General features: G+C 42.1%; 1 non-coding gene across 1 annotated transcript; it reads left to right on the forward strand.

Moving 5' to 3' along the window:
* Positions 1 to 3,155: 3,155 nt before the first annotated feature.
* Positions 3,156 to 3,204, forward strand: LOC112817332 (small nucleolar RNA SNORD44). The gene has a single exon (XR_003206371.1). It is a non-coding gene; the product is annotated as a small nucleolar RNA SNORD44 (small nucleolar RNA).
* The last annotated feature ends 7,806 nt before the right edge of the window (positions 3,205 to 11,010 follow it).

The raw sequence follows: 11,010 nt of genomic DNA on the forward strand, positions 1-11,010 counted from the left end.
GCACTGGGTGTTATGAACAAACAATGAATCATGGAACACTGCATCAAAAACTAATGATGTAATATATGGTGATTAACATAACAATAAAAAAAATTAAAAAAAAAAGAAGATTATGTAGCTTTCTCCCTAAAATCATACACGAATGATATACACAGGAAGGATACACCCCCTTGGCCTCTATTATTTGCCAGTGAATCCAGAGTTTGGGGATTGATTCATTTGTCCACCAGAGTCAGTTTCTCCTTCTTTCTTCTCTCTGTACCCTGTTTTTTTCCCAGGTATTTGGGTCTGGCAGGCCATTAATGGGTGGAACCCACAGACACAAGGAAGTGATTTTATGAGCTTTCTTCTGGTCTCAAGCACAATTTTTTAAAATTCCTTTTGATCCTCTAAGATCCCAGCAGCCAACTCTGGTTAACATCACCAAAAAGTTTAGCTCTACCCAGAGCTGTCCTAGGCACTAGGCTTCTCGTGTAGGCAATCTCTTGCCTGGAACTGGAGAAGCAAAGAGAAGTGGCAAGTTGGATCATGAACATGTGAAGTCGATCAATGTTTACATCTGTGCAAAGCATTTTGTACCGAATAAGTCTCTTAAAAATTCCAATGTTATTCCCTGGCTCCCGAAATTGTACAGCTTAATCCTTAGTCCTCATATACAAAATTCCTGATTCAGAGCCTAGGAAGAGCTTGAGATGGATCCCGTTCTGAAACTCTAGCCTATTGTTTTGAAAGCCCGAGTGATGTTTGGAATAGAACTATCACGAGAGCGCATTGAGGGCTTGTGGGACATGGGTGGAAAGTAGAAAGCTGGAGGCAAGAGCCCCCAGATTGTCACTGCCTCAAACCGTAAGCAGAACTGTGGGCAGATAGCAACTATTGCCTAAATACGTGTGAGGCAAGCCTGTTACCCTCAGAACCCCTCCTTCAGCTTTTGATCAAGCCTGCCGAACAGCGAGTGTGTTTGATGGCATTGTGAGAACTTACAAATGGAAATGTCATACATACAGATAAAACACAATCAAATACAGATAAAACCACATTCTTTATGAGTGTGATTCCAGACTGGACCCATTCCTTTTCTGGATGGGAAGCACAGAAATTCTACAATCCTAAGGTATCTTTTCTTTTTTAAGAGAAAGAGAGAGAGAGAGAGAACAGGGGCAGGGGCAGAAGGAGAGGGAGAGAGAATCCTAAGCAGACTCCCTGCTGAGTGCTGAGCCCAACTCGGGGCTCTATCTCACGACCCTGAGATCATGACCTGAGCCAAAATCAAGAGTCAGATGCTTGGGGCGCCTGGGTGGCTCAGTCGGTTAAGGTCTGCCTTTGGCTCAGGTCATGATCCCAGGGTCCTGGGATCAAGCCCCACGTTGGGCTCCCTGCTCGGCAGGAAGCTGCTTCTCCCTCTTCCACTCCCCCTGCTTGTGTTCCCTCTCTCACTGTGTCTCTGTTAAAAAAAAAAATCTTAAAAAAAAAAGTCAGACGCTTAACAGACTGAGCCAGCCAGCTGCCCCTATTCTAGTGTATCTTTGAGGGATTTTTTTATAAAGATTTTATTTATTTATTTGACAGAGAGAGACAGCAAGAGAGGGAACACAAGCAGGGGGAGTGGGGGAGGGAGAAGCAAGCTTCCCGCGGAGCAGGGAGCCCGACACGGGGCTCGATCCCGGGACTCCAGGATCATGACCTGAGCCGAAGGCAGTCGCTTAACCAACTGAGCCACCCAGACGCCCTAGGACATTTTTACTTATGCTGAGTTTGAAGGCAGATTTTAGGCTCATTGTATTTGTGGGCAATGCAGCAAAAACCCTAAATAATGGAACTGAGCCCATCAAATGGCTCAGACGGCAGCGACCAGGAACAGTGGACGTGGGCAGTCTGTTTTCTTCTTCCTCTCTCTGTCCCAGTACTCCCTCTTTCTCATTCATCTTTGTGACTCCTAAAAATGTATAAACCCACACAGGGCTATCGAGAGATTAAATGAGATGCAGGGAAGTGGGTGAGGTCGTATCATTCCACACATTCTTCAGTCTTGGCCCAGGGCTTCAGGGAGGTGTAGGACCGCACTCTCCTAAGCGGTACCAGAGGGGGCAGGACTCGAACCCTAGTCCCCTGCTTGCATATTATTTCAAGATTTGTTTATTTATTTACTTATTTGAGAGAGAGAAACCGAGCAGTGGGAAGGGCAGAGGGAGAGAACCTCAAGTAGACTCCCCACTGAGCCCGGAGCCCGATGAGGGGCTCGATCCCAGAACCCTGAGACTGAGATTATGAGCTGAGCCAAAATTAAGAGTCAGATGCTTAACCGACTGAGCCACCAGGTGCCCTTCCGGCTTGTATACTATGCTGACACTCCCTGGACAGACTCTTTGGGAGTGACCCCATCTGACTTTCGAACACAAGCATTCAGCGCAACAAAATGATGGTTACGGAGTGTGCTCACTTGATGTGTTCTTTTAATCAGGCAGCCAGACCTGGGAGACAGCAGCTGCTCCTAACATGTGCTTCTGCAGATGCAAACACATCAAAAAAAATGACCAACAGAGCTAAAAATGACCAGGACAGAAAATGCATTCAGGCCACAAGATTGAGAACCAACACTTTGGGTGGGCCACTGCGTGTGTCAGAAGTAATGATTTGATGCTGCAGACTAAAATTTTAGAGACTAAAAGGGACTCCGGGACGTCACGTGGTCTGACTCCCCATTTGGATGTGGAGAACGTTTGGCAGAGAGGGGTCAGCTAATGTGCCCACGATCACCAATTAATTACTGCCAAGGTTGGCTTCTTGGTACCTGGCTCAGCACGCCTTCTACCCTGTCTCATTGTTCTGAATCTAATAATGATCACAAAGGTGGTAATAATCATGGAAATAATAGCAATAATCATAATAATGGCAACGACTTACTTTTGTATAGCTCTTTAACGGCTTAAAGACCTTGGAGGATTTCAGGAGGACACCAGAATCGGGAAAGCGAACAATTGTGCCCTGTTAATATTCATCGTCATGATATTTACTGGAGCAAAACAAAAACAAAAATAAACTAAGTATAGCTTTGGCTGGGAAAAGACTGGGGACAAAATGAAGAACTGAAGGAAGCTGCTGTCTCGAGGTACAAACGAAGGCAATTATCAACTTTCTTTGAATTTGTGTAGCCTCCTGGATGATGATAAGCAAATACTGACTGAACGTGAATTTGTGTAGCCTCCCCGCTTCCTGTCCCTTCCTGTCCTTCTCTCTTCCCAGACTCTCATCCAGCAGCAGGTTTCTAGGCCAGGTGGACTTCTTACCACACTGATGAGGATACTCTATTTTATATTAAAAAGAGGACAGCAAATACTATCCCCATATTATAGATGAGGCAGTGGAGGCACAGAGAGTCTAAGTGATTTGCCCAAGGGCACACAGCTAATGAGGGAAAGAGAGGAGAGTCTTGGCTTATGGTTCAGTGCTCTTTCTTACACAGTTGACCTCCTGGCTGTTACTGAATCAGACAGAGTGAATCCCTGTGAGGATTTGTTCTAAACCTTTTTTTCTTCTCTCTCTCTCTCTTTTTTTTTTTTTGTAAGTTACATATAGAGACTGCACAATTAAAAGGACACTATCTAGGGCCTTCGGTATACAGCAGAGATCTGATTCTGGAAAGCAAATCCTAGAGCAGTAAGGAACTAAAATATTCTAACATGGCCTTCTGCTTTGAAATCAATGATGTGTTAATATCCCAGGGCCTCACCTCCAGAAAACAAATGCAACTTAAAGTCTTATAAATTAAAATGACAGCGAGAAGCAGAACCTTGACTTCCTGTCTCTTTGTGCGGTCCACTTTGCAACATGCCCCATCTGAGACTCGGGGCTCAGACCCCTCTCATCAATCTCCAGCACTGTGGAGTGTGTGAAATGTCCTCTAACATCATGGTAAGTGGTGGTGGTGGGGACGCCCCATCTTTGGAGTCAGGGGCTTGGCTTGAATTCCAGAGCTATCCTTTAGTAATTGAGTAACCTTGGGCAATTGACTTAACCTCATGAATCTCTGCCTTTGTAAAACTGGCATGTTAGATTATCTTACTCTTGGATCTGCTGAGGTGAATAAAGGCCATGCATATTTACCTGCTTATTGCTGTGCTTGCCACGGGTAGGTCCGATGGCCAGATGTGCAGGTGCTCTGGCTTGGCGCTCCTCTCCCCGCTGTGATGCCTCTGAAGCCAGCAGCACTGGTTCGATGCAAGCACTTCTCAACAATTTTCCAAGCAAGACTGGGCCCTAACACCTCCCACTTTCTCACATTACATGTCAGTGACAGGACACAGAGGCTGAGGAGTGACCTATTATCCTTGATGAAAAGTAATGCTACCACAGAAAGCTGACTCCATGTCATGCTACCTGTGATGGTTAATTTTAGTGTCAGCTTGACTGGCATGCCCACAGATTTGGCTAAACATTATTTCTGGAAGTTTCCAGGAGAGATTAGTATTTGAGTTGGTGGGCTGAGTAAAGAAAACTGCCCTCCCCAGTGTGAGTGGGCACCAACCAATCTGTTAAGGGCAGAGGAGAGCTGAATTCTCTTTCTCTGCTGGACTGATAAACTGGGACATCAGTCATCTGCTGCCCTTGGCCTGGGATTTCCACCATCAGCTCCCAGGGATCCCCAGGCCTTTGGACTTGGATGGAATTACACCACCAGCTTTCCTAGGTATCTAGCTTGCAGACAACAGATTGTGGGACTTCTCAGCCTCCATAATCACATGAGCCCCATAATCCCTCATAATAAATCTCTTTCTCTCTATCCGCACCATTGGTTCTGTTTCTTTGAGCTTTTGTTATTGTTGACCTGGATTCTCCCAGTCTCAAGTTTGCTTTATTTTTGTAAAGATCAATCTCATAGCTACAGCAAATGACTGACAAGTATTCACATGTGTATTTTTAGCTTACACTGGTAGGCAGAGTAATGCACACCCCCACCCCTGAGATGTCCATACCTTCCTTAATCCCCAGAACCTGTGAATAAGGTGTTACGTGACAAAATAAACAAAATAAACTTTGCCTATATGATACAGACCTTGAGATTAGAAGATTATCCTTCTAATCATTGGGTAGAGCCCACCCTCATCAGATGAGTCTTTAAAAGTGAAAAGCCTTCCTTCTTCAGCTGTGGTTAGAGGAGAGAGATATGATGACAGAGGAAGGGTCAGAGAAATGCTCTGCTGGTGGCTTGGAAGGGGGAGGAGGGGCTGAGAGCCAAGGAATCCGGACAGCCTCTAGAAATTGGGCAAGTAAATGGATTCTCTCCCATAGCCTCCAGAAAGGGATTCAGCCCACCCAGTGAGGTCCATGTTGGACTTCTGACCCAGAGAACTCTACAATAAATCTGGGTTTTAAGTCACTCAGTTGGTGGTAATTTGTGATAGCATGTTATAGCCAGCCCTCAGAGACAGGGTGGACTCCAACCCAAAATTTGGTTCAGATGTCAAGGCTAATGATGTCACATGAACCAAGAGGATACAGTAAGTTTGTTACTTGTGTAATGGAGCTTACAGGGTAATTCCCAAGCAGGTCCAAAATGGCTTCAGAAAGCAGGGAAAGGGGACTGATGTGGAGATTCTATGGTGGTTAGGAGTTGGGGACAGGGGGTTCCTGTGCATGGTTTGAAATTCTCATCAACACCAAGGGAGAGAATGCCCCCAGGCATTTTTATCATGGTGACCAGGTGTGGGGCAGAAAAGGAATAGGGTGGGGGTAATGCTTCAACACCATCAGCAAATATTAAAAAAAAAAAAAGAATCACGCTCTATTTCCTACTCACAGTGGAAAACCAACACAACCATCCTCCTCTAGTTCCATTTAAGCACCAATCCATCCATTTACCCACCCATCCCCTTATCTAATGTTGTATTGTGTATCTGCCATGTGCCAACTACAGCTAGAAGTTATGGATGCACTGATGTCCCTGAAAAAAGTTTTCCTCCTGTTTTATTAATGGTCTGGTAGGAGTGGACGTTGAATGGATTTATAATTATTAGATTATTTGCCAAATATCACAATTTGTGGTATATGGAGAAGGCTCAGGGAGAACAATGGAGAAAAAGATTTTTCTTTCTAGGAATTTTAGGGAAATTTTCACTGAGAAGATGATGATTCGTACAGTTCTTGAAAAGCAACCAGGAGCAGAACAAGCAGAGATAGCAGTTAAAGCTCTTTTAGAACTCTAGGACAAATCATGACAAAGCTGTAGGGGCATGACGTTTTGTCTGTGTGGCAGTAAAGTGGATTAGCTGGTGAGGGTTTTTTCATCTGATCCCATGTGGGTTTGGGATTGGTGACTGGGATTTGGAAGAAAAAGCTGGAATGGGGGAAAGATGACCAACAATTACCTGCATGCTGACCTCATTTAAAGATGGGAATTTGTTTGTAGCTTGAAGTCATTTACTTATACCTGGTCTAATGTGCACGAAGGAAAACATGTGATGCCTGTAACATGAGCAAGACTGGGAAGACATAGTTTTAGGAAAAGGAAACTAATCAGTAATGAACATTTCTAGCATAAACTACAGTTTATTTGTTTGTTTGTTTGTTTGTTTGTTTTTCCCAATGATGGTCCAAGAAGATGATGCACAGAGTATGTAGAATTATAAGACCGCTTGCTGAAGGGAGCATGTGATCTGGAGGACTGGCAAAGGGATAAAGCTGATCATCATGATTTAAATGTGTCTTGTCCCCTTTGGGTCCTCCTCTTTGTGACGTCCTAGAACATCCTAGGACATGGCTAGTCTTTGAACTTTCCTTCCCCAGCTCCGAGGTCTGGCAACCCTGGTAGCAACCTCCCCCACTCATGTGGGTATTCAATGGGGGAGCCTGGATTTTTATAAGGATTCCAACGTTAAAGACCAGGTTCTGTTGGAGAGAGATGCAAGCCTTCTCTAACTTCTACGCCCTGCCTTGTGCTGCATCCTTGTTTCCCTCTCTCTTTTTTGTATTTTAGACTTGAGATTCTTTTCATATATATATAACAAGTTCCTGCTTTGAACTTAAAAGTAAACATTATGAGAGAGGAAAAAAAGTATGGTCCAATCTAACTTGAAATGCTCAAATATGATTAGTATTAGACTGTGAAGTACCTCTGCCTTATCTTTTGGAGCCAGCTGCTGGGGCATTTTGAGGGATCAGGCTGGTTGTTGTGGTGTGATGTTTTTTTAAAACAAAACATAAGCCCCAAATGATCTGTGGATAGACTCTCCATAAAATCCCCTTTGTCAAAAGCTCAATCTTTCTAATTTATCTCCCCACCCTCATCATTTGGCCTAATCCCAATTCATGGAAGCCAATGTGGGAGTAAAATAGGTTCCAATCACAATCTGGCCATTTCCCTCTTCCTCCTCTCTGTATTTCTGCTTTTCTCTTTTCTAAACCTGCCAGGCTACATCTAAGGCTTTCCCAATTGAGGAAACAAATTATTTGGGTCCTACAGGCCACAGTATTGCCATTTGTAAGCCAAAAAAATGCTGCTTGGCATTTTGAAAACTGATTTATTAATACATACAGGGGGGTCTTGCATGTCAACAACTGCAAATTATGGATAACGGATTTGCATCTTCTGTAGCTTCATGGCATCATTCAGTGGGACTTCATAAGCTAAAAAAAAGGCTAAATGATAAAGTGGTTTTTTAAAAAATCTCTTTTTACACTAGCTGCCTACATCTTTCATCAAAAAGAAAGAAGAAAACAAAAAATATGTTTCTCTTAATTCACTGAAAGGTTTAGCTTTAAAGCATTAAAAGATTTTAAACCCATGAATTATTATGTGTACAATGTATGAATCAACTACAGAAAGAATAGGAAATGAATAACTGCTTCGCATCAATCTCCAGTGAAACTATGTACAGGGAAATGAATTTGGGATTCAATCAAGTAAGGAGCTAGCATTAAGGTTCCTCCCGAACACATTACTCTGAAATACTTGAAGAATGCTAAAAGGAAAAGATAATTTATGCCTATCTTCAGTGATTATACACTTCTGGGGAGACATCAAAAGTTGTGTGTTGATCTATTCCCAAAAGAGGCCAAGTATCAAAGGATCATTAATTAGTAAATAGCAACACAGATAATAAGGGTCATGGGATATTACTGCAGCGAGGTAATTGGAGAGGTCTGTGAGGATTTCAACAAAAAGATAGATTTTTTTTTCTGAATTTAAAATGTAATTGGAATCCTAGTAGGTGGGAAAAGTAAGGAGGACATCTCAGAAGAGGGGGACTGATAAGGTATGGAGAAGGATGTTCTAAAGGTGTTCAGGGGCCATGAGGAGAACTGCTTTGAACTTTATATACGCATATGCTCTTTTTGGTCTGGCTTTCTTCCACTCACCATTGTATCTGTGAGGTTCATCCATATTGTTACCTATGAAAAGTTCAAAAACAAGCAAAACTAATTTATGGTGTGGAAGGTCAAAATGATTATCAGAGAAATTTGGAATTTAGAGAATTCAAGAAGAGATGTGGTTCATAGGAATATCAAAACATCAAATACCTAAGAAATGCTCAGAGAAAGATATTCAAGACTTCTACATTGAAGATGACACATAATTACTGACAGCAAATGGAAGGAAATACCATGTTCATGGATTGGAAGATTCAGTGTTGTTACCAGATCTTGTTTTCCTGAAACTGATCTATATATGCAATGCAATCCCCGCCAAAATCCCAGCAGATCTTATTTTTGTGGAAATTGACAAGCTGATTCTAAAATTGATGTGGAAAGGCAAAGGGCTAAGAATAGCCAAGGTCAGAAAAGAATAAAGATCATTAAACTTTACAACATTATAAAGGCTATAGTAATTAAGACTGTGGTTTGCTAATATAAGTATAGGCACATTGATCAATGAAATGGAATGGAGGCTTCAGAAACAGATTCACATGATTATAAATGACCTGATTTATAATAAAGTTCCCACTTACATTACTGGTGACAGTGTAGTTTGGGCCACTCACTTTGGAAAACTGTTATTATTATTTATTAGTATGTAATAAAATTAAACATAAACTCACCTACCTAGCACATCCATATTTAAGTAAACCAATAGAAATGTGTACATGTGTGCATCAAAAGACACGTACAAGAGTGTAGAGCAACATGACATCACTGTTTGTTATAGTCCCTAATTGGAAACACCCCAAATGCCTATCAACACTTGAAGAGATAATAAATGATAGTTCACTCATACCATGGAACACTATATACAGGTGTCTTGGTGTGTTCAGGCTGCCATAACAAAGTACCACAGACAGGTAGCTTATAAACAGAACTTCATTTCTCATGGTTCTGGAGTTTGGGAAGTCCAGGATCATGGTGCTGGAAGATTTGGTCTTTGGTGAGGGCTTACTTCCTAGCTCTCTATCTTTTCACCATAACCTCACATAATGGGAGGGGCTGGGGGGGCCTCTTTCATAAAGGCACTAATCCCACTCACAGGGGCTCCACCCTCATGATATTGTCACCTCCCAAAGGCCCCACCTCCTAATTCCATCACATTGGACATTAGGATTTCAACATATGAATCTTGGGGATGCAAACATTCTGCAGCAAGTTTCCATAAACTTTCTCAGTACAGGGTCAGATAGTAAACATTTTAGGCTTTGCTGGCCATATCACGTCTGTCACAATTACTTATGTCCACTGTTGTAGTGTGAAAGTAGCCACAGACAACCCATAAATGAATGAGCCTGGCCATGTTTCTAGAACTTTATTTATGAACACTGAAATATGCATCTCGTATAATTTTCATATCACAAAATATTATTCTTCAGAAATCTTTTCCAACCATTCAAAATATAAAAATCATTCTTAGCTCATGGGCTGGACAAAAACATTTCCTCTCCTTGAGAGAGAAAGGAAGGGAAATATGAATGAGCTTCACAGATATAATCATGAATGGAAGACAAGCATGACCAAAAAGAGCATATATGTTATGATTCCACTTATATAAAGTTCAAAAACAGTCAAAACTAACTTATGGTGATCAAAATCGTGATTATTAGAGAGGAATAATCAGGCAGGTTTCTCGACTGTAGCTAAGGTTCTCTTTTATGATCTGGGTGGTGGCTAATGAGGTACGTTCACTTTATAAAAACTCATCAATTTGTCCCATACATTTGCTATATTTCTAGAAAACAGTTTTTAAGATTACTAATCTTAAATTACTTAGCTGTCTCAGTTAAGAGACAGTATCATGCGCTGGGTCAGTGCATGGATTCTGTAGACAGAGTGCTGGGTCTAAATCTTAGTTCTATCATTAGCTGTGTGTGCTTGGGTAAGTTGCTTCACCTCTCTGTTCCTTAGTTTTCCTGAAGTGTAAAAAAGGGGATAACTATGGTATTCACCTTGTGGTGCTGTTGTAAGAATTATGCATTAATCCACATAAAGCTACTTGGAACAATGCTGGCATGCCCTAAGCACTCAATTATTGTTAATTAGCATTACTGTGGCCAACAACATTTTTTGCTTTGGGTCTTACACTCCGGTGTGTTAAGATGTTTATAAACTGTTGATTCTGCCCTATATTATGTTTACTTTTAGATTACGTCTTGGGCCAGGAACACAAAGAAGTCTTTCTAACTCACATGTGGTCCAGCCTGGCTCACCAGGAACATGATTCTGGAGAAGAGCCTAGGAAGGAAAGCCCGTAGTCATAAATAATGTAAATATCCCTTTTCTTATTATAATGGACATATTTTTTAAAGATTTTATTTATATATTTGAGAGAGAGAGAGAATGAGAGAGAGAGCATGAGGGGGGGAGGGCCAGAGGGAGAAGCAGACTCCCCACTGAGCAGGGAACCTGATGCAGGACTCGATCCCAGGACTCCAGGATCATGACCTGAGTTAAAGGCAATTGCCAAACCAACTGAGCCACCCAGGCGCCCTAGAATGGACATATTGCCTGTGAAAAGTTCAGTGTCAGGAGGTGCTAGCTGAAGACTCTGAGATCCGGGATTCCAAATGAATAAATATTTCCATTCTGAAC

The sequence above is a fragment of the Callorhinus ursinus genome, unplaced genomic scaffold (genome assembly GCF_003265705.2).
Source record: "Callorhinus ursinus isolate GAN/ISIS: 27379988/994484 unplaced genomic scaffold, GSC_fseal_2.0 scaffold43, whole genome shotgun sequence".
Taxonomy (NCBI): domain Eukaryota; kingdom Metazoa; phylum Chordata; class Mammalia; order Carnivora; family Otariidae; genus Callorhinus; species Callorhinus ursinus.